At 39.7% G+C, this 25,687-nt stretch overlaps 1 long non-coding RNA gene across 1 annotated transcript; it reads left to right on the forward strand.

Moving 5' to 3' along the window:
• The first annotated feature begins 14,365 nt into the window (after window positions 1–14,365).
• Window positions 14,366–15,950, forward strand: LOC134199610 (uncharacterized). Its single transcript, XR_009974173.1, has 2 exons — window positions 14,366–14,623; window positions 14,748–15,950. It is a non-coding gene; the product is annotated as an uncharacterized LOC134199610 (long non-coding RNA).
• The last annotated feature ends 9,737 nt before the right edge of the window (window positions 15,951–25,687 follow it).

Raw genomic sequence — 25,687 nt, forward strand, 5'->3', positions numbered from 1 at the left:
TTTCAATTCGGGTAAAAAATGAGTCTTTAACCTCACGTCTCAAGATGGGCGGTGGCATTCACGTTTTGATAACAAAACTAAATAACCAGCATGTTGACAGAATTTCGAGGGAGCTAGCGAAGGCTGCATTGTGATTTATTAAGATGTAACACGCCGAAATAAGTTTACTTAAAAAGAGATCCATTTAGGAAACATACTAAGATCTAGAAATTGAGATGAGAGAAATAATAAAAGCTATGTTCAAATGTTATCTATACAACTTATTCCATCACTCGATTTAGACTCCTAAACTCGATTTAGAGTTTAATAATCGATTTTATTCGTTAGATCTGTATTTATGAAAGATTGACGCGCATAAAATCTCTCCGGCTTAAGGAGATGGTCGTGTTATTCTCTAGTCTATAAACTGCCAGTCGACTTATAGATTCATTAGTACGCAAAATCTTAAGCCAAGGAAGAAGCAGTCGCATTTCTTATTATAGCGTGCAGTTAACATGATCCGGATAATGTCACTTACAATGATCAAAAAAGTACCCTGTGTGTTAATGTACCTTGTGAACTATATTTGTCCGAAATTTCATTTAATATGTTATGCCATTTTTGCGTGATTTACGCAATGTTCGCTTTTCAAAGAATTTGGACATAGAACAGATACTATTTTCTATGCACTTCAATTTGGTACCTACTAATAGATACATAGATACAAGTGTAGGCGAATTGGATGGACAAAAACCTGTACCTCTGCTCCATAGAATGTTTATTTATAAGATTTTCTTTCAAATTACCATAAGTCCCTTTTCCTTTTGTTATACTTTTGTTGTACCAGGCATTTGAAGTCGTCGTGGCCTAAAGGATAGGGCGTTCGGTGCATTCGTATGTAGCGATGCATCGATGTTCGAATCCCGCCGGCAGGTACCAAATTTTTCAATGAAATACGTACATAACAAAGGTTACCGATTGACTTACACGGTGAAGGAATAACATCGTGTAATAAAAAGCAAACCTGCAAAATTATAATTTGCATAATTATTGGTGGTAGGACGTCTTGTGAGTCTGCATGGGTGGGTACCACCACCCTGCTAATTCTGCCGTGAAGCAGTACCCGGGCAGCCGTTGTACTGTAAAAACTGAGACTTAGAACTCATGTCTCAAGGCGGGTGGCGGCATTTACCTTGTAGATGTCTATGGGCTCCCGCAACCACTTAACACCAGGTGAGCCGTGAGCTCGTCCAACAATCGAAGAATTTTTTTTTTTTTAAAAGGTCATGTTGCTATTTATTGATTTCTGTGGCCTGAATTGTTACGCCAAAATACCCAATAATAATTGTCTTACTATGCCTCTGAAATTGTGCTATATTTCTTCATTAAATATATACCCTATACGCTTTTTCTGTATCCCTGACAACTTATATATACAAAATTCCATTATGATTTCTTAAGTATTTAAGACGCGAAAGCGCAACATACAAACAAACATTCGTATTTATAATATAAAGTATCGATTTTATATTATATGATACTATGTAGTATAAGTAGATTATGTTTGGATATGAACGGTTAGATACCTAATAAGTTTTATCGCTTCCACTTATTTAGTGCGGCTCCTAATCATATTATTCCTTCCGGTGTGTTTAGTTATTTACTTACTATCGAAACAGCTACCTATAGATACCGAAATCTCTGTTCAATTGAATTTTATGTGCGATATCTATTCGAGTTGTTACACTTAAAACATTTATCGATAAGGGCGGTGACTTCTATCTAAGCGATACGACGATTCCAACCGGATGTGAGTCGGCGATCTAAATGAAAAGTTGTCGTTTCGCTTCGGACTTATGTCGCGAGTTTAAGCTTTATGTCGCGGAGCTTATGTGTCAGTTTCCTTTGCTGCTGTGTCAACTTAAGTTCTGATTCATGAAAATACTTTCATTATTAGGATGTCGTTAGATCGGTGCACATCTTGATAATTTCACACGGAAATGTTTTACTTGCGCCAAATCTAAATTTTCTATAAGTTTTTTTTTTTATTGTTTAGATGTGTGGACGAGCTCACAGCCCACCTGGTGTTAAGTGGTTACTGGAGCCCATAGACATCTACAACGTAAATGTGCCACACACCTTGAGATATAAGTTCTAAGGTCTCAAGTATCGTTGCAACGGCTGCCCCACCCTTCAAACCGAAACGCATTACTGCTTCACGGCGGAAATAGGCAGGGTGGTGGTACCTACCCGTGCGGACTCACCAGAGGTCCCATGTTACAGATGAAGTTGACAAACAATGACATTAAGTTAAATAATTAAAATTTGGCTTTACGGTGTAATATCGCGTGTTTTATTATCATTATTATATCATTTCCGACTTGACAGTTACAGTTATAGTTACAGTTTGCGTGGTCACGGGCGTCTGTCATATACAGTCAGTCGAGATTCAACTGTAAAAGTAGTCTTAATTACGTCGAACACTAGCGAAAGACGAAAAAAATTTTTTGTTAAACATTGTTTGAGACATACTCCAGTCAATTGACCTATATGTATTGAACAATTCATTTCGTTACACCCCTTAAACAGATGTAATCATATAGATCCATTATTATGATTACATGTTTGCATAAGTAATCTTTGTAATTATTTTTTTTGATTGAATGATGACTGGTGGTCCGGAGGCCTTTCCAGCTTCACCAGGACAGGTGGGCGAGCAAAAGCTCAGCCAGGAGGGGTGGGATTTGCTAACAACCGCCCGAGCGCCTCCGAAGGAGACCTAACAACTCAAGAGCAACGAATCTTCGCGAATGAATCTACTACCGGATCGGAATCGCGACCCACTGAGAAAATCCGGTGAGAAACTCAGCGGGTTGATGCATAGGTTAGGTTGCACGTCGACCTCTTTGTCGAGTTCGACGAGTACGGTTACCGGGGTTCCTCAGCCTGCTCCTAGTGTTAGAGCTGAAGGTATTTAATGCAAGAGTTATTGGATCTGATGGATCCGTAAGGACGTATCTAGGGCAACGACGGTGACTTGCTCCTGCGTGATCAGGATTCGGGGAGTAGTCAGCGGCGGCAACGATAAGGGGATTATCATGACGCAATCTTTGTTAAGACCATTTGGGCATTTGAACGTTAGAAATTCAATCTCGGCCCTTATTGAAAATCTCATTTGTGTAGGCGAAAGGTGTTGAATTTTTTTTTTACAACGTACCACACAATACGGGTGTAATCGTGTCGTGTTGGTTTATACCCATCGCATTTATCGGCGACCTATATTTGGGCGAACACAATTGCGGAACAGCGTACATTAGGGAACGCATCGATTAATCGTATCGCAATGTGTCGGCGACTAAAATTTTTTTTTTTTAATAAAATGGAAGGGAAATAAGCGAAGTACGCAGGCAGGGAATAATGAGTAAGTATAATTCGTATGTGAACGTTGACATTATTAATACTTACCGCTGACGATTTTCGCGACCACACATATTCTATGTAATATCTGAAACAAAAACAATTCCAGTCAGTCATTTTATTATGAGACACGATTTTACCTAAGACTTTACGTCACTGCAGACAGTGGGCTCCTAATAAGTAAGTAGAGACCTTGGACGTTACAGACGAGTGCAAATAAACGATGCGACCGAAAGTTTTATTTGAAAAGTGTCGAAGGATAAGTGTGGTTGTGGTTGCGGGGCGCGGGCGGCGTCGCGCGGCGTGTTTATCGAGGCTGGGCCCCCGGTCGGTGCTCCAGAAACCGCGCAAGCGGGGCGCCAGGCAGACAGTTTGCAATTAATCGATTACAATAATTGAATTACGTGGTGACGTAGCGACAGCTGCGCAAGCGTCGCGTGTGCGCAGGTGTCGCGAGCGTGACGCGCTCTCAGAGAAAATCAAAGGAAAACCCACGCGCTCGTCTCGGGCCGACATCGACACGTTTTCATTTGCAAAATATTGGTGTTACCACCTGTAATCCGGTTATAATAATGTACCGGCCGCCCGCCGCCGCGCCGAGTTTGTTAAACTTTTTAACGAACATGACGTGAATTGTAAGCAAATTATATCGGTGACATTGAATTTTCGGAACTAGGTATCTGGGTTGTATTGAAATACCTAATCAGAGACGCGGTTTATGTGTAACGGTTTTGTTTAGAAATGAATTTATTACCCTTAAAAAAATAAAATACTCGTAGACGGCTGCCAAAATATTTAGTCCGCACAATTGCCGTTTGGTGAGCGGCTTAAAACATTATAGACCTTATTGCGTTTCGATAAGGTTCTCAACTCTTGGAAGGTATTCGGTCTAGTTTTGGTAAAATAAAAATTCAAAGCTAACGTACAGAATTACAGTAGATTGAGGAGTATAAAATGAGGTATAAAACAAAAATAACATTAAACTCGACATCATTAGCGGTTTTAATGAAAATAATGAAAGCATTCATTTTGATGAATCCACATTTAGATTTTTATTAATTATTCGGCTACCGATTGCAAAAATTATACATTTCTCATTTAAATTAAATTGAACTTAAAACGATATGTCCGCTAACCAAACCAGATTATATTCGAGACGGCAACAAAATTTTTGTACTGAATTCTATTAGGAAACAATTTCCGATGGACCCAATTAATGTCTGCATATCGAGTGTTACCAAACGCCGCATTTACGTTTTTTTTTTTATCGTATTAATTACATTTGGATTCAACATTTGAATTTGTATCATCAGAGCGTCACTTTCAAGGATCTTTATTTTTTAAACTAAATCTTGCTTCTAAGAGCAACGTCTTTTTAGCTACAAGTAGGAAAGAGTTTAGAAAAACTAAACAGTTACTTTTCATTTATTTATTAGTTGTAAGATGAGTGGTATGTGTATTCATTCAATTATAGACTAAATCTGGGAAAGATTAGCAACTACATGACATTGTCTTCACGAATAACTCCCACAGATAAGTGAGTCGTCTATTATCAAAGGTGGCAATCTGTGCATTTGGACAAAAAAATGTTATTGATATGTCAATATAGATTGATTTGAATATAATCGTCTCCTTCAAAGAATACGGTTCAAAACCTGCATTAAATAAAGGTTAATAGTTAACCTGTTATTTATCTAAGATGTCGTTCAGAAGAGTTTTGTGACTGCCAATGGAATACAAAGTCAATAATTCGTTTTTCTGATTTACCAATAATTTTCCAAAAGTCAGATTGCCGGCTTTGATAATAGTCGACTGAAGTAATATATTACTGCATTACAAAATCAAATTCGCTAAAATAAATTTGTAAAACTATTTATTAGGTATACTCGAGTTGATCGTGTATTAGTATAATCTATGGTCGGGTGGCTATTTCCGTCGTGAAACAAACATGGGATTAGTTTTCAAGAGATAGAATAGCCGTTTGTTCCAGAACTTTGAATCCGTGTCTCAAGATGGCGCTCACGTTCTTATGACCCTGAGTTTAAATCAATGAAAGCGATATTTCACACTTACTATCAATTAGATATAGGTAATATTTCATAAATGGAGCTATGATGAATATACTGGACACATGATACAAAGTTAGTCTCTTCGGCTAGTAATCAAAATGGATCAGATTGTATCCTAACTCTTTGAGGTACTAAATAATAGACATTTGACAAGCAACAACCTTAAGCTACAATTTTGACTCCAAGAATCGACCTCCGCGCGGTCTTATAGTCTGACCTCCCCTCCTGGCTGAGCCTTTGCTCGCCCACCTGTCCTGGTGAAACTGGAAAGGCCTCCGGACCACCAGTAATCTTTCAATCATAAAAAAAAGTCTGACCTGTCCTTAAAACCAAAGCGACAGCCAGACAGACTCACTACTACGTCAGTACCTTTTCTGTCGCGTGGTAATTAAGGTTTTGAAAGACGAAATAGCCTCGTCTGTAGGTTAAAAAAAATTTCGATGTGGACTTTTTTAAACATTTCCCTTATGGTACAGGACCATTAGTATATTAAAAGTGGAGCGCTAGTATAGTGATCTGAGATAAAATCTTGTTGTGAGGAGGTGGTCACGACCCTCAGTTTTGAGGAAACTGAAGGAGGGGAGTAGTTTCAATTATACATACACGGTATCTCATATCCGATCCAGGCGACGGGGAACGCAAAGGCGTCGTCGCCCGAAACTTGTCTTAACGGACCCCCGGATCCTATTGCGGTATCGGTAACCGTCCTCGCCGAACCCGTCACTTGCGACGAAGGACTCGGCGAGTAAATTAACTCATAGATACAGCCCATTGAGTTTCTTGCCGGATCTTCAGTGGGTCGCGTGTCCGATCCGCTGGTATTCTGCGAAGCATTGCTCTTGCTAGGGTCAGTGTTTGAGTCCCGAGAGCTAACCTAGACGCTATGGAAAGGCTGAAATAGCCTCTCAATTATATCAGCATAGGTAGGAAAATACAGAAAAAAAAAATCGGTGCTTTTAGGCTGTTTAAGACCGGGCACCGTACTTGTTGTAGCTCGAGGATTAAAGCGACGAGCGATCTAGCTCATAGACACAACCCGCTGAGCTTCTTGTCGGATGTTCTCAGAGGATCGCGATTCCGATCCGTTGGTAGGTTATGCGAAGAACTGCTCTTGTTAGAGCTAGTCTTAACAAACTTTTTAGCAGGCTTTTTAAGGATTTCGGTTTCACCGCATCCCCAATAGTCTCCGCACCCTGATAGAGGACTACCTCTCAGGGCGGAGCGTGATTTTCCCCGAGAGAAGAGGATGGGGACGAAAAACGGTGTCGTGCGGGGTCCCACAGGGGTCGGTATTGGGACCACTCCTGTGGGACATCGGTTTCGACTGGGTCCTCCGCGGTGCTGGCCTGCGTGGCGTCGACGTGGTGTGCTATGCCGACGACACGTTGGTGACGGCTCGCGGAGCTGACTACAGGACCGCAGCGATTCTTGCAACGGCGGCGGTCTCCACCGTCGTTAGCCGCATTCGGAGACTAGGTCTTGAGGTGGCCCTCCACAAGTCTGAGGCCGTATGCTTTCACCCGGTTCGGAGAGGACCCCCTCCGGGCGCGACGCTCATAGTCGGTGGAGTATCGATCGCTGTCCAGCCGAAGCTCAAATATTTGGGCATCGTGCTGGACAGTCGATGGCGCTTCGACCACCATTTTGGTGAGTTGATTCCGAGGCTACTGGGCATGGCAGGTGCGTTAGTCCGTCTTCTGCCCAACGTTGGTGGTTGCAGCGTCGGTGTCCGACGCCTGTACCTGGGGGTCGTGCGCAGTATGGCCTTGTATGGCGCTCCCGTGTGGTCACCCACACTCTCCGCACGCAATGCGGCGCTGCTGCTCCGAGCTCAGCGGGCGCTCGCGGTGAGGGTCATCAGGGGGTACCGTACGATCTCCCGAGAGGTCGCCTGCGCCCTCGCTGGTTCCCTTCCTTGGGATCTCGAGGCCGAGGTATTGGCTACGGTATACCGGCGCAGGACACAGTCCCTGGGTCGGGGACGGACGCCCGGCCTGTCGGCTGTCAGTCGGTGGAGGCGTGCTGCGCGTCATCTGGCGTACGCTAAATGGAGGGAGCGGTTGCTGGAGGAACTTCATCAAACCTCAGCCACCCGCCGGCGCACTCTCGAGGCCCTGGTGCCCGTGCTGGAGACATGGTCAGATCGGCGACACGGCGTGCTCTCCTTCCGCCTTACGCAGGTCCTCTCGGGGCATGGCTGCTTCGGGAGGTACCTGTGGAGGGTTTGCAGGAGAGAGCCACATCCGGGTTGTCACCAGTGCGGGCATCCGGATGATGACGCTCAGCACGCACTCGAAGCGTGCCCGCGTTGGGAGCACCCGCGGCGAGATCTCATCGCGGTGCTGGGGAGGGACCTCTCCTTGCGGGCTGTCATTGCCCGCATGCTAGAGGACGAGAGTTCGTGGGGGGCCATGGCCAGATTTTGCGACCTGGTCATGGCGTTCCGCGAGGCTGAGGAGCGCGAAAGGGAGTGGAATCCCTCTTCGGCTCCTCAGCGAAGAAGGCGGGGTGGGCGACGCGGGCACGATGCCCCCGTTAATCTCCCGTAGGGACTGTTGGGTACTGGGTGCGGGGGCGCCCGGTGCTCTGCTGTCGGTTCCGTGGTGAGGCGGCGCAAGGTGGCTCCTATGCGCCACTCACGGTGTCTCCTGAGACGACGTCCTGCGGGATCTTCCCGGGGATTGGATCCCGTCCTATTGTCAGGATGGGTACCGGCGATGGCGAGCCTGCGGCGCGCATTGTGCGGTACCGTAGGTTTCGTGGAGTCGGAGTGGTGGAGCTCGATGGGGTTTAGTCGGTAGTTGGTTTTGCGGGGCGGGTCCTGCGTGGTAGACGCCGCGCAGCGCCTCGCGCGCCTTTCTCAAGGCGTAGTCTCCCGGTAGGAATTGGAAGAAGAGGAGGACTTTGGTCTTCCTCTTCTCCCTCTTCTTCTCTGGAGGCGCCGGAGTCCGACATAACCCGGTCTATTACCCCTCTCGACCGGGTATCCGTAAATGGATTCCCCAGCGTTAAAAAAAAAAAAAAAAAAAAAAGGCTTTTTAAGGATAATAATAATAATAATATTTATTCATTCAAGCCTCTTAAAATACAAACACGTACAAAAATACTTAACACTAGTATAATAATATACATGGCTTTTTTATGAGGTATACAATAACAATATTCCCTGACTTTTATGCTAGGAAAACCTGTGTTACAAAAGTCAGTGGTTTAAAGGATAGATTTTCGTTTGAGTCATTGTCTAGGTGCTTTTTTTTTATTGCTTACTTGTGTGGACGAACTCACAGCGCACCTGGTTTTAAGTGGTTACTCGAGCCCATAGACATCTACAACGTAAATGCGCCACCCACCTTGAGATATAAGTTCTAAGGTCTCAGTATAGTTACAACGGCTGCCCCACCCTACAAACCGAAACGCATTACTGCTTCACGGCAGAAACCTGAACCATGTTGTCCATTTTTCATCGAAAGTTACAATACAGTTGAAAATCGCTACCTTTCTGTGACTGTTAAGCAACGCAAGGCATACCTTATGGCGTTGGTCGTGCTTTTTTAACTTGCCAATTCGATGCAAATGGGCCAATATTGTTTTGATGCTAGCGTTGAAAGCTGCTGCTGACTCAGCGGTAGATTGAGTATCGTTAGCTTCCATTACCGCCATTTATTCATAGTTGTTGTCTTTAGTTTTCGGGCGACTACGGGGCTCATTTTTTAGATCAAAGTTTCCATGTCGGAAGCGCTCAAACCAAAAAATAGTCTTAATGTTGTGAGTCGTTTGCGCGGCATTACTACCGCGACGGAACACGTATTCCATAGTTACTCCTATTTTTATCGTGTCCGTAATAATGAAAAAGATACAAATGTAGTGAAAACAAAACACTAATAACTAAAAAAAAGACTAGATTTTAAAATAGAATACCATATTTTTTTAAATACATATTGCCAGTCATACATAAATTACGTTTGAAATGGCCAGTACTGCACAACGGCAACTTCATAGGCAAATATGTTATTATTAACGGTTAAAATTTTTGATCTTAATACTTTGTATAGCGGTTGAATCTCGGCTGACGTCATTGTACAAAACAGCGCGCGCTATGAAACGCTTACGTTTTCATATTTAATTAATTTCGTCTTCGCTTATGTTTGGATGTATAAAATATTGGCATACTAAACGAATTGGTAGGCAGCGGCTTGGCTCTGCCACTGGCATTGCTGACGTCCATGAGCGACGGTGACCACTTACCATCAGGTGGGCCGTATGCTCGTCTGCCTACAAAGGCAAAAAAAAATAATGCAGCATTGCAATTACTGGGCAGAAGAAATTCCTGTTTTCTATGATTTTAGAGAGTCGCAACCATAATTAAAACTGCTTTTTTTATTGCTTAGATGGGTGGTCGAGCTCACAGCTCACCTCGTGTTAAGTGGTTACTGGAACCCATAGACATCTACAACGTAAATGCGCCACCCACCTTGAGATATAAGTTCTAAGGTCTCAGTATATTTACAACGGCTGTCCCACCCTTCAAACCGAAACGCATTAATGCTTCACGGCAGAAATAGGCAGGGCGGTGGTACCTATCCGCGCGGACTCACAAGAGGTCCTACCACCAGTCAAAAATTTTATGGTTTAATTTCGCGTTTACTATTTTCGCGCCAGAAGAAATCATACCACTGAAGTTTCCAGATATTAGTGGCCGTAACAATTTGAACACGACCAACCGCCTTGGGCAAGTGACGCCATGACCACACAGATTTATCTATCAAATACGCCAAAAAGCACGATTTGTTTAAAATCTGTCCCTATCACGACTTATTTTTTGCTAATTCATTTCGGTGCGCACGCTTAAGGGCGCCATATCAGTTGTTTCTTTGATAACAGTCGTCGGGTCAACTTAAGGTCCAGATATCAACCAGTATTCGTAGAACATTGTTGCTAGCACGTTTATATTTGAATCCGCACCTTTACCGGGATGGGACAGTCGGAGTTTTGGGAGACAATTTTATACCTTCGAATGTAGGTAATCCGGGAAAATTTAACGCTTTTAGAACGTAACTTTCACCATTTTCAAAAACCTCTTATTAACTGGAAGATCTTACTATCTTTTTATTTTTTTATTGCTTAGATAGGTGGAAGAGCTCACAGCCCACCTGGTGTTAAGTGGTTACCGGAGCCCATAGATACCTACAACGTAAATGCGCAAATAAATAAATAAATGTAAATCTTATCTGCACACGTATCCAAGTACCGACGACAGAACAATAATTTGAGAGCTCTGGCAAACGAAACGCATTACTGCTTTGCGGCGTAAAGCGGAGTGGTGGTACCTATTCATATGGGTTCATTGTGGTTTACTGGGCCCGGTTATTTAGCTGCAGCTTGAAAGAGACAGTGTGTGCCTGGCATTGTCGATGTCCATCGGTGACTACGTTCTCATCCAATCAGGTGGACCAAGAATTGCTTTTCCGCCTATCTCATCGCCTATCTTAATAGTTTGTTTCCTAGATTCTGGTATTAGGATAATGAAACCCGCCGATTTTGCCGCCGATTTTGATTTTGGTTTACTGGTTTTTTTGTTGTTGTTATGTTGGTAGCTATTGAAATCTTGTGTTTATTATAGAGGTCGGAAATTTCGTCTATCCCTCTTTAAAGCAAACTTTAGAAGGAGATACACAATATGTCAGTTCTTTGATGTTTTTCAGGTGCATATCGCATCGAGTAGGATCGCGCGCTAATATATATATATTTTTTATTGCTTAGTTGGGTGGACGAGCTCACAGCCCACCTGGTGTTAAGTGGTTACTGGAGTCCATAGACATCCACAACGTAAATGCGCCACCCACCTTGAGATACAAGTTCTAAGGTCTCAAGTATAGTAACGACGGCTGCCCCACCCTTCAAACCGAAACGCATTACTGCTTCACGGCAGAAATAGGCAGGGTGGTGGTACCCACCCGCGCGGACTCACAAGAGGTCCTACCACCAGTAAATACGAACTCAGTTTGTTTATATTTAGGGGTAAAATGCTTATTTGGTTTAAGCAACATTTTACTAATACGCGACATTTATCTTTGTAACTAAAGATGCGTTTTATTTGGTATCAGCATCAACAGTTCGAAGTTTTTTTTAATTTAACTTCAATTAAGGCTACTCCATTCGAATAACTGAAGAAGTTTTTTGTGTTATGAGATTTTTTCCAAATTTTAAACTTTGCATGGCTCTCCTGTAAAATTGCCAAAAAAGTTGCAAAAATATACCTACGTTTTTTTTTCTCAAGCATTAAATACATTTCTGTAGTTTTTTTAAGGGTTTTTAAATTAAAAAAATCGAAGTGCTATTAAATTAAATTATGACAGACAATAAACTCAATACATTTGATTGAGGAATAGATACAATGCTTTAATAAAAAAATCTTGTGGGAAATTTAAAAAGACATCTAAGTGGGCGATAGTGGTTTACCTGTTCCCCTGTCATTGCTGATGTCCATAAGCGACGATTACTATTTATCATTAGGTGTCCCGTATACCGGCCTGCCTTGGACGACAGTAAATAATAGTATGAATGAAACAATACAAGGCAATTGTAGTGTCTGTTATAGCTTACACTGTGGTTTTCTTTTGTCTCTTTCGATCGCATTTGCAATCGCACTTTGAGAGACAAGTGTTTTGTATCTATTCTTATTAATAATGCCGCGATTATTTAATAATTTTGGCCTGAAGCAAAAAAACGATCAAATTCAAAAGTAGGTAGGTACGTACATAATATATTTTATATGGCAATAAAATATTTTATTGTTGTATTCTAAGATTTATCTGTACGAGAACAGACACAATTACATATTTTTATTTTCAATATTATGTTTTTGTTAAATTATATTATTGCACTATATAACAGTATTCGTAAATGGCCGACGAATTTTTTTTCTCTAACATAGCCAACATACATACGTCCTTGAAAAATAATAAGTTGTGTTTTTTTTATTGTGCTTTTATTAAGCGATTTCTCAATCAAGTTTATTTCAATTTAAATAAAAAAGGCAATTTAATAATATGAAAAAAAAAATACAAAAAAAAACTCAAAGCACTAATATTATTAAAAACGCTTTTATCAGAACACCGTAATACCTACCTAATTTTGTATGGAATCATAAAATATAAAATAATTTTTAAATTACAAACGTAAGGTTCGAGCCGCGAGGTGAGGCTGTGTGTGTGCGCGGTGCGTGTGTGCGGCGGCGCGCGGTAGGTATGGCGAGAGGCCGAGCGGGGGCGCGCACGCACACATCCACGCGCCGGCCAATCCCCGCGCGCCGCTCACGCACACACACACCGCGCTGCCCTCATCCATCTCGTACTTTTCTTGAGGAAAACTACGACATTTTGTGCACATTTAGGGCTCGGGTGCCCCCGCGCACCTCGTCCGCCCCCGTACACCCACCCCAGTATACCGCGACACGAACAAAACGCTCGGAAAAAATTCAAAAATGTTCGCAGCCCAGCCGAGACCCCGCCGACTTTAATGAATTTTCACGATTTTTCTTCTCGATCTTTCCGCGACTGTCATACATGTTCGTCTAGCTAACGAGGCCCGCTATCGAACGACAATAAATAGAATGAGAAAAAATTATTACTATGCAAGTTATAGAGGTCGGAAGCTGCGCCTATATTTACGTACACCATTTAAACGGGGGATGTGGAAATTTAGAATTTTTATTTATTATTAAGTGAGAATGGTTTGTTTATTAATATTTTATAGTGCGAAAATTGTGATGTTTCGAGCAGGTAGGAGGAGAGAGCGCGGCGCGAGGGCCCGCCCAAGGCGCGGCGGGGCGGCCGACCCGACGTGCCCTCGCTCACCTACTCTTGCCCCAAAAAAATTAAAAACCCCCTCAACCTTTTACCCTCGACGTATAGGCGCAAACCCAAATATTAATATTGCGCAGAGAAAACGAAAATACTAGCAATAGTTTATCGAGGAAAATTTCTTAAAGTTTTTCGATCGCTATGCACCGCTGTTCTACACTTACGGTCGTATGCAAAAACGCTTGACGCCAAAACGACTCGAAATCGTTTCCAATATTTAATCTTTTAGTTTTAATCCGTTAAAAGGAATAATAAGATAAAAAGGATTCACTCTGGAAGGCCGCCTCTAGACCGCGCCAGGACGAGAACGATCCAAGCTCGCACACTTGAAAAGAAACTTGAAATTTTAGTATTAAAATTTACCCCGCGATGTCATTTAGCGGAATTGTTCTAAAAAGTTTATATTTAAAATTTAAATGGACAAAATGTTTGCGTAACTGCGAATTACTTCGGGTCACGCCGCGAGATTTTGTATAAGTTAGTATTAAATTTTATTTCAATTAAATAAATGGGCGCTTCAAAAATACCGGGAGAATAGTTTTTTTATTAAAACCTCTTTATGATCGTAAAATGTTTTTTTCGAATTTAACAAATATAAAAGTATTTTTTTAATTGCATTATTGTTTATATTCATTCCTTATATTACATTTCTGTAAATTTATTAATGCATTAAAATATTAATGCATTAAAATTATATTATAATAATAAAATCGTTTAGTTGTTTGTTAAGAATTCACAATAAATATTTAAGACAGGGAAACAATTACGAATAAAAAATGTATATGATTAGGCAACTATTGCAGAAATATTTAAGAATATATTTTATCTATATGCAGAAGAAGAACACGCAGATGTGTACATATAAATATATATCTATATACCTACATTGATAAATAAACAAACGAATCCCACCAAAGTTCATTCCGTTTTTGTAAATTTTGGTATTACACCCGAGGAGAACCAACAAACACGATTCTATGTTATTGTATATATTCTATATGATAATTTTTTCGCGGTTTTTTTTTGGCTGGCAATAGAAATTAGGTTTCGGCGCGCGAATTGACGCTAACAAAACCGATCACAGTTATTAGGGATTTTTTTATAAATAAGGAAAGCTATTACCGAAGGTGCTTAGATAGCTTAAAAAATGTGAACTAGCTCAGGGAAATCACGCCGCCGCGCCGTGCCTAAAAACTCAGAGACGTGAGGTTTTCGCGCCAAAACCGTAAAGCCTATACTTTAAAGCATAAGACGTGACCTCTTCATGGTAGAAATACGAAAGATTGTAATAAACGCGTAAGTATAAGATATAAAATATACAATATAAATGCGATTCAAATTCATACTCAAAAAAATATATAAATACGGCTTTGTTTAGTTTCCATCAAATGTGTTTTTCTTTTGTTTCATACTTTATCAGTTGTCGTCGTGTTCGAGAAGTTTCTGGAGAAATCGACGTCCGCAACACGTTCTAGTTAAAAATAAACGGGATAATATAAAAAAAAAGATTGATTAAAAATTAATCTAGTGGCATGTGCATTTTCGTGTATCACGACTTAGCTCGCTACTGCGTTACTTCTGAAGTAATAAGAATATTAAAGTCATCTTATCCGTTCTGTTGTAGGTAGGTACCTTGTAACATCGTGAAACAATTATAATGTAAATTGAAAAATGTTTCGATTATCTTGAAGCGTAATGAGTTGCTATATACTATAATTCATTCGGCGCCATTACGTCCGAAATTTCCTTAATTGTATTAATTAAATATAATTTTCTCCAACAACTACCTTCGTATATAGTGAAAAAAAAAATTTTTTTGTTATTACAATTTCAAATACCTACACGCTGTTGAGGAAGTGAAGCGGTAGGAAGCGTAAAAAACCTAAAAATGACAAAGTTCGTGACCTTAATTTGATTTGTGTTGCAATGCAAAAAACGTTGGTTTATTCAGCAGCTGGTTTATTCAGCAGCATACATCAAGTGCTGGTCACAATAAAGGCTCGTCGCAATGAATGGCATTGCCTCGCATCCAGCGGATTCTCGGGTCATCAAATCAAATCAAATATTTTTTTTTTTATTCAACATATATGAAAGTACATGCTTGTTGAACGTCAAAAAGAACTACCGCTAATTCACAAAAGCTAGCCTCCGTCCTGAGAAGAACTGACAAGAAACTCAGCAGGCATATCTTTTTTTTTTAATATTAGATTTTTTTAAATATTTATTCATTTTCATTTCGATCATTCATTCATTCGATTAGATCTTGCATCGGGACGGATGGACCTCCCCACACTTGACCTACCAAGCAATGTAAACCGTACTTAATTTACGATAGGTACATTTTTATAATATACCATTACTTAAGCTAGTTTTATCGTGAAAAAATTGCAAGCTGCAATCTGATATGATTTTCCAATATATTAAGCTTTTGGAGTCAAGAAGATGTTATTTATTAGATTATTAGAGGTTTGATAATGAGCGCTCACGGCTGCTTATCTAAAGTTAATAAAAAGGTTTCGACTAATATAAAAATGTGCACACAAAAGGGCCACACGTCCTGAGAGTGAAAATTTAAAAACGAAATGTCTTCATTTAGAATCAATAAAAAGTTTACAACTCAAAATTAATGTAATTATTCACGGTTAGACCGAACAAGGGGATAAATACTTAATTAACATAAGGAAGGGGCTCTAGGGAAGGGTTGGAGCGGGCATTGACCCCGGCCTGAGGTTAGGAGTCGCGCGGACCCGACCGTAATAATCAAAGTTTATTTAGGGCAAATAATCGAGAAAAACCGATGTACCAAATGCACTGATATTACTTTAATTTATTAAAAATTTCAACATCCTTTTCGTGGTTAGGTTTTAGGTATATAATGGATTTTATGACCTGGTAACTAAGACCTTTAAGTCATGTCTTATTTTAATTTATATTCTTATTTTTATGAAAAATGATAAAATGGAGTGAAATGAAATGAAGATTATTAATTTGAGACATTAATCAACTGGGATGAAATTAATGAAATGAGATGATATGGGATGAAATATAATCGCAGTAAAATGGTGGTCATTTACTGAGATTTTTTCAGTGGACTTTTTGGAGGAACCCGAGAAGTTACGTCCAGCAGTTTTGGTTCATTTTCCCACATTTTTGCACTTTCACAGATATTAAACAGTTAATAAACCACCGTTATTACACATTTAAACCTGAAGAAACACGAAATAGACAAAATAAAACAAATCACACAACTTCACTCCTCGCGTTCACGCCAAAAAGTCCTTAGGTTTTAGGTAATAAAAATTAACAAATACCTACATTAAAAATAAACCTTAAAACGTTCTGTAATTGTAACGATTTCTAATCATGTTTTATTATTATTAATACTTTTCAAATAGATTCAAATCTAAGAGACAGCGAAACTAATATCCATAACAAAAGAAATCCACTGAAATAAAAACACAAAGTCACACAGAGCATTCAAATCTAAAACTACATTACATACTGGAAAATACATTTATGTATATAATTGAAATATTTATAGGAAGCGATTCTATGCTGTGATGTACCTACCTACTGAATTTAATAAACAATATAGTCATATTGCTTTAACGCGAACGCCGCTTTTGTTTACCATCAAACAAGCTCTTTAAGAATTTAAAACAGTATAGGTAATACTACTATTTCTCTTCAGTATTTGCGTGACGTAGACAAAGTTAAGCTACTTTTAAGATTTAATTTTGATTTCGCTTTCGACTATGAATATTTTGGGACCACGAAAACTTTAAAACAATCCAAACGTCAGAGTTAAATAAGGACAATTTAAAAAAAAAAAAAACGCCAGGTTAGGCCGTAAAAGCGACTTAAATTATGACAGTGTGTAAACGCCTTAAAAAAAAAGTAGCGGTAAACAAGGGGTTAGTTTGTTAGCATCTTATGAGTGGGTGCACAGGTCATCGACCTGCCACCCAACTAGAGCCCGCATACCCCTATGACGATTATAGTCATCAGGCTTTTTAAAACTAAGGCTTCAAGCGATTGAACGTTTAAGCCAAATTAAAACACATTTGGACGCTAGATCATTAGTTTCTGTCAGCTTATCGGCCAATGACAGAACTCCATTTAATCTCCCAGGTCGGTAGGATGTGCTCGCGTGAATTATAGCGGATATATTTATATTGAGAGCACAAACCGCGCGCCGTTACGAACCAGTCTCGAAATGTCCTTTACAATCGTAAATCAATCGCTATAGAGCATATAATCGTGTGAAAGTACGAACACCGAATGCTACCTGAGCGTAATAATGGAACAGATAAACCGACAGACAGAGCCGGGTCGAGTCGTAGCTTCTAACGAACGCTCTTCGTTAATTATGAGGCCTGTAATTAAGCAGCTTTTATTGCTGTCCTTGGAGAGCCCGAGGGAAGCGAAGGGCGGAAATAGAGTTTAGGCACACGTGTTCCGCATGCGACGATAACGACGTGTACGTAACAAACGGACGGCCTATTTGCCGCGCTTTTGAACTACCCGCATTTTTAACACGCAAGCAATTAGGTTCAATTTTGTATTAGACGAATCATATAGCGGAATCGATTGCTTTGCGGCGATGAAATAGTTTAATTGATTGTGTATGGATATGTGAAGGCAAATGACACCGGTGTAGTTTGCCCGCGGATGGTTCCTAGTATCGTAAGTGCAAAGTACCAATTTGTGCAGCGCCAGTTACAACCGAACGCTGACGTATGTAGGTATATGTGAATTAACGTGACGCATTACACGTATCATGTTTTCCTTGATTCAATGTGGAAGTTCCATTAGAAACATCGGTTTAATATACGTACTGGATCTATTGAATACGGGACCATGGGATTCTTACTGGTGGTAGGACCTCTTGTGAGCCGCGCGGGTAGGTACCACCGCCCTGCCTATTTCTGCCGTGAAGCAGTAATGCGTTTCGGTTTGAAGGGTGGGGCAGCCGTTGTAACTATACTTGAGACCTTAGAACTTATATCTCAAGGTGGGTGGCGCATTTACGTCGTAGATGTCTATGGGCTGTGAGCTCGTCCACCTACATAGCAATAAAAAAATTATCTTAAATAACTGTACTTACGTACCTAGCTATTGTCTAAAGTAATTTCAGGTGTATTTTATACGTTTTAATTCATTTTATTGACACATGTAAGGAATAACATTGTAAAACATATAGATAAAACTTCGTTACAATGTTGTTACTTGCATCTGTCGTTATGACGTTTTCGTTCTGAATATAGATTCTACATACTGAATTAAGTTTGGACTAGAGGTCCCGCAATAGTCGAAATTCGACTATAATTAATTGGAATTGTAAGTTTGTATACTATTATGATTGTAGTTTATACTTCTATAATCACAAATTTCGCTAAGACTACACTATAAAAAATATTAACAAAGACAAACGATATTTAATCTATTCTCAATTTGACAACAGACGTCAAGAACAAAAGTTTGACAATAAATAGTATGCATGCGTGTGTGCGTCAAATACATGGTATGTAGTGTGTGTAATGTTTTCTTTATTGATTTAATGTATCTTTTATGAATCATTTAAAAAAAATATTAGCATTGTGCACTTCTTCTCTATATTCTCTATAAGTGTGGGAAATTTCATACTCCTCCGTCCGCGCAATTTTCGTAAAAAGGGTTACAAAGTTTTTGCTTCACGTATATAGATATTAAGTTTGGATAATATATGTAAGATAGTTCAGTACGAAAATGTCCGTATCTGGTTAATAAATCATACGAATATATTTGCAACTAAATGAATATCGAATCTTCATCGCCCGAGATAATGTTTAAATATGATCTAATCTTTGGTCCTTGGTCGAGTGGTTGGAACGTAACGTTTACTGGTGGTAGGACCTCTTGTGATTACTGGTGGTAGGACCTCTTGTGATTACTGGTGGTAGGACCTGTTGTGAGTCCGCACGGGTAGGTTACCACCGCCCCGCCTATTTCTGCCGTGAAGCAGTAGTGCGTTGGGGCAGCCGTTGTGACTATACTGAGACCTTAGAACTATATCTCAAGGTGTGTGGCGCATTTACGTTGTAGATGTCTATGGGCTCCAGTAACCACTTAACACCAGGTGGGCTGTGAGCTCGTCCACACATCTAAGCAATAAAAAAAAAAAAAACTTGAATATTTACATAGAGCTATCTTATACCTATCAGCAGATTACGTTTGTGACGTTAATAAATATATTTTATCGTGACAATTGATATTGATTTTGTCATTTGAATTATTTCACAATCGCAGGCCGAGAATGAAAAATTAACAGGGGGTTAAGAAATCTGTAAATTTGAGTTACGTTTTCTCTTCTATGTGTAATGAGGGAGGGGTGTGTTTGCATATTTACGATACGCATATACGATATACGATAATTTTAAAATTCTTAGATCGCAATTAAATTATTTTTACGATTTAAACGTGAATAATAGCAAATACTATAAAAATAATAATTATTATTATGTCAATATAACAAGAAAATTTATAAAATTATATAATTATATCGTCGTACCTATTACTACAGCTTAAACGATGTTTTCCTAGAGAAAACTATGTTTTCTAAATTCATATATTTCTGCCCGATTTTCGACATCCTTTCCCATCAATAATTCCATATATAATCATAATCATGTATGTACATGTATAATCATTACAGTTATAGTTATAGTTGGGTTTCAAAATTTCACAACAAGAATACAAGTGAGACAGATGAAATATGCGACAATAGAGAATTTTTCATCAGAAAACAGGGATGGTCTATCTTAGAAGTGTTTATGGTAAATGCATAGCAAGCAACAAGGTAATGATTACGTTTACAGATGTAGTATTTTTAGTATTACAAAATACTAGGAGAAAAGACAAACAATAGGGTTTAGGAATTTCACGATTTATGATTTATTAGTGAATAATGTCCATTCAAAGAGTTTCATAGATTAATAACGATATATTTTATTTACTGTTAAAATATAAAAGAACAGAAATAAGAAAATACAGATGGAAGATACAAATTAAGAAGACGAAGAAGATACATGTAAAGATGCAACTAATCTTTTATTGTAAAATTAAAAGAAGACTTTAAATTAAATTAAAAGAAGTGACCGAAACTATCGCTTGACGTTTGTATGAACCCATCATCGATGAAGCTAACAAAATTCTGATAGAAACTGTAGAATTACCACATAATCAAAGTTAAGTCCTCCGTGTCGTTCGGAGGACTTGAATACAGATGCGACTGATAAAGCACAAGATTATCATACGAAAGACGACGAATGTTTTTTTTTATGATTGAAAGATTACTTGTGGCCCGGAGGCCTTTCCAGTTTCACCAGGACAGGTGGGCTAGCAAAGGCTCAGCCAGGAGGGAAATAACGAATGTTGAAGTTGAAACTCTAGAGGAATAGGGAATTCGATACATTTTTGTTCTCCTTATAGAAACAATTCAGTCAAAGAAGCTTCACCGGATGATTAGGCGAAGCTCATGGGGGCTTAGCATGAGAGAACAGCTAAAATGCAAGAACAGAAGCAAGAACAGTGGTTTGCTGAATCTACCACCGAATCGAAATAGCGACCCACAACAGAGTATACTTGAAATATATATTTGCTCAGAAGATATATAAGTCAATTCAATTTGGAAGACCACAGATATAAAACGAGGAAATGTTCCTTAGACAAAATAACCAGCTCAGTGATTACTAAAGCATAAAAACGTTTGAACATTATGAAGAAAGAAAAAAAACCACTTTGGTTATCTTTAAAATATATAAACGAGCAGATAACTTATCAATAGGTAAATGAATTCGGTGAAAACAAATGCATATCAGTAAATAAGAGACTTATCTTCGTTCGAATAGCGATTGCCTACGTTCCTTCCCACTGCATTTATCTTATTGATGAGATATTAATATATAGGTAGCGTCGACAAAAATACCTAATACGGAGATATAACAATCGACAGATGTGTTTTAGATTTTCGAATCGCCACCGGAGTACACCCATACTATCATCTAGAACCACTGCGTTCATCCACTGCGTTTCCGGAAATTTTTGGAACAAACTTCCTTATGGGACGATGCGGAGGGGTACCCTAACCGGGAAAAAACGTCCGTAACGTAAGATTTTCATTAGTAATGCACACAGTGTACGACTTAACTTTGTAATAACGTACAAAAATAACATATTTTTTTATTATTCATTGACCACGATCTCAGAGTGTTCGTTTGCGCAATACACTAACTCTTATGCAAACAACCGTGAATGAAGTGTACCACAATAAGTTCGCACGTTACCGAATGACCGTGGGTTGTTGCGAAACCTCCAGTTTTATTTTCTTTATACCTCGAATAGAACTTAAAATTAATATTTTTATAATAAGGAACTTCGTTCCTATCCGGTGTCCCACGACACCACACATCTTTTTTCTGCTACGTACTATCCGGCTTCGGAATGAACCTTCCTGCACAGTGCTTCCTAAGCGCTATGATATGCTTTTCCTCAAACGAGGTTTGCGGAGAGTACTTAGCAATGGGCAGCGGCTGCTTGACTGTGCTCATAGCATTGTTAGCATCAAATTTTCAAAATGTTCACCGCTCTTTCTGGAAATGTGACCGAAGAACTCAAATATCGTCTGCCTACAAGGGCAATAAAAATGAGTCGATTTAGTAATTTTTAAATATTGGGATTGATATAGATTTAATTAATTTCGAAAGGCAAAGATCAAAGAAGTTACTGGCTACGGACGTCTGATGGAGCTGAATGTACTTAATTCGAAGCGGTTCGGGTATCTTTACATAGGATTTTGTAAAACCTCATACATAGACTGAAAGATAAAACGTCTGGTGTACTTGTACCTAGTGATGGGGCTATGGCGGAGTTCAAATCCTGGCTGGCGGGTACTAATTTTCCTAAAGAAAGACGAACTTAACCTATTCAAGAACAACGTATAATTAAATTAAATCTGCAAACATTTATGCGTAATTCTGGTGATAGGGTGTATTGTAAATCTGCACGCGTAGTTAAAACTATTCTGCCTAGTTCTGCCGCGAAACATGCCTAATTCTACCACGCTACTCGGTTTGAAGGATCGGCCGTTTTACAATACAATTGGGATTCATTTCTCAAGTTGGTTGGCGGCATTCCGTTTGTGATGTCTATGGACTCCGGTAGCCACTTATAATGACGTATGCACGTTCGTTCTCCCATCATTGCAATAACAAAAAAAAACTTTATTATAATTCACATATTCTCATCGAAATTTCTCGATAAATATAGCACGAAATATAAAACCGAAGGTTTCTTAAAAGTATTAGTGTAAAGCAGTATATTGTTAATACCGTTAGAATTTATTACGTGGTAAATTTCTGTTTGAATTAATTGTATGAATAATAAATAGGTTATATGGAGATTGTATTTTTTCTTCTTCTAATTTTTAATTACATATATTGATTGCGAGAACGAGATCGGTTAGTAAAGTGAAATAATAACGTTCTACGTCTATTCGTTTGGTGGTTCGAATTGAAACAATACATTGTGTATTGCGTATTCGATTTCCCTAATCGTGGTGCGGCCGAGCGCTCGCTACCTACCGGGGGCCGTCGGGGTGCCGTTAGAGACACGCCTCCCGGCTAATTAAACACTACATTTAATCGCACATTACCATCTTATTCGCCAATACAAACTCATCTCGTTGTGTTAACGCTCGCCAGTTTCCACGAAGCACAACGTGTCCTATCTGTGAACTTTTCTCGAAAAGTACGGCCTCCCTACTACGCACACTTGGCCGCCGATAACACACGCGCACGCAGTCCAACGAACACGACACTCGCACACAGACACGCTCCGTAGGTGTGTTTCTGCCATTATGAGGATCACGGACGCGATTCAAGAATGTTCTATAGGTTGCGCCAATAGTTCCGTTGATCGGGGTACCGGTCGCGCGGAACCGGTGATGTATGCGTTAGAAATTCGGGTACTTGTCGGCATCTCCCGGCGCATAGGACGTCGTGTGTGTCAGATCTATTAGGCCGTGGTGCGTGCGTGTACGCCCACCAACGAGGTTATCAATTTATTAATCGTTAAGTGAAAGAAATGTTCTTAAATGCGTGCGGCGTTCATGAATTTTCTTCGGTCTAACATCTATCGTGATTCGATTGCCGAATCGATTGTTTTATGGAGCACCCTTATAATGTATGACTGCAACTAGCTCAGCACGAGTTGCGATGCTATAAATAGTTTAAAAAATATATGGTACTTTCACGTCTAAACTGATATGTTATTAGCAAAACGGCTGGAGAAGTTAGCGAACGATGACTTCAAAAGTGAGTTCTCTTGAGAACGTAGAATTACAACAAGAAAAAAACATGTTTTTATTTTAATGCTATATTTCGTTATTGCCTTGTCCGGCAATAGTTCATTTGATAACATTTGCCTGATTAATATGTTACACAAGTACGATATAGAAAAATATTATAGTTTCAATATACAGTTACAGACCTGCTGAGGTTAATGAATTATGTTTTCAGACGGATCCTTTGAAATGACATGTTTAATTACAATTCGTGACGTCACATTCGTGCTGAGAAAAATGCCCTGATCACGTAACGTTTTATAGCCCATAACTACATACTTCATAACTCTCAGAATGTTTATTTCAGTAGTTTTGACATCGTACAGTTTCACCGTCTTAAGTTTTGGCACCTAGTAAATTGAGTAAGCGCATTTTTGAAGTATTGAAATCATTCAACGGATTCGTGATTGGTAAATTTATTTCACTATTTAATTACTAATTGATTGTTTTCAAACTACCGTCTATTCTGTCAATATGGATGACAATTGTATTTCAAGTGTCTAATATACGTTTAGGTCTCAATAAAACGCGTTAGTCATCACCATCGACGCATCAATCAACGCCTCCAAGAATCACAGTAGAACTCAAACTGAAATGAAATGCACGCCCCAAGTTAATCGCTCATTTCGTTTGGAATATTGTATTTGGAGAATTCACATCCCAAAAAAAAAATGTTTAAATTTATGATTGGAAATTTGCATCGTGTCTTGGCAAGTTTGTCGGCCAAAAAGTGCAGCGTGCGGCCGCAATGTGACGATATGGATTTGTAATGTAGAGGATACGGAGAAGCGGGAGTGCTTCGGGCGCTTCGTAAAAAAACACGTTACAAAGTCTCTGGAGTGTAGTGCATAAGCGCAGATACGATTAGAGGCTGCATGTGTCGGTATGCAGCGGCGGACTGAAGCGGGCGGCGGCGAGCGGTGCGCCTGCGACGACCGCCGGAGGAATGCGACAGGTAACCAATTCCAGGAAGGCCGCGGCCCGTTACCGCGCCGAATATCTCTGGCAGTCAAACGCGCCGACAAGTGCGGCGGCCGCTTGCGACAACACCGTCCGATGCGCCCGCGCCCCCGCCCCTCGCGCCCCCCGCTGCATTCCACACACATTCAGCTTAGAGACCAGTCGAGTCGGCTCGCCGCATTCTATCTGTACCACCCTGTCTTACTTTATCTACTAGCACTTGCACAACGCCGCCGCGCGCACCGCACAACCTTTGCACTCATCCTCCCCGATCCAAATACGCCATTTTAATGTTATTTCATATATTTCTCCTCATTCATACTTAATATATGCCAAGTATAAATCTTTCAAAAAATTTGGACCTTTCTTGCATATTCTGTTTACACTTTAGTATTTACTTGAGCACCGGCGTTGAATCTTATTTGTGACATTTATTTGGTTTGTGTGAGTTCGGTTGCGTAGTAACTCGCAGCTATCATGTTTCAGTGGTCACTGGAGTAGCTGTGGCACTTAGTTGATGTCACATCTTACAAGTGTTAATGGCTTAATTGGTAGTACGCCCGATGCATTGAAATTGAGCGTTATATTAAGACTGCGTTTATGTTCCTGATGGAAGGACCGATTTTTAGCATATACATACATAAATGTACGTGTTCCCGATCCTCGTCTATAATGAAGGAAAAACATTCTTCAATTAAATCTATCAAAAAATTTATGAATTGGAATTAACTTGAAGTTGGGCGTATTTTGGGCCGTATTTGACACGCATAGGTACCGTCTATATCTGTGGCTAATTATCCGTATTGAGGGATAAAAGACTATTTGGTTAGAACGACATTTTTGCAACCTTGCAGGCGAGCCATTTAAAGTTCAAATTTTGGAAAAAATATCATAACAAAAAACTTCTTGAAGTTCGATAAGGTCATCGAATTATTGATGCTAATACCAAATAAAATGGACCTTTAATTTATTTACTTTTAATAATAATGTTTTTTTGTATCTGAAAAATTTAGATCCAA

The sequence above is a fragment of the Bombyx mori genome, chromosome 11 (assembly GCF_030269925.1).
Source record: "Bombyx mori chromosome 11, ASM3026992v2".
NCBI lineage: Eukaryota > Metazoa > Arthropoda > Insecta > Lepidoptera > Bombycidae > Bombyx > Bombyx mori.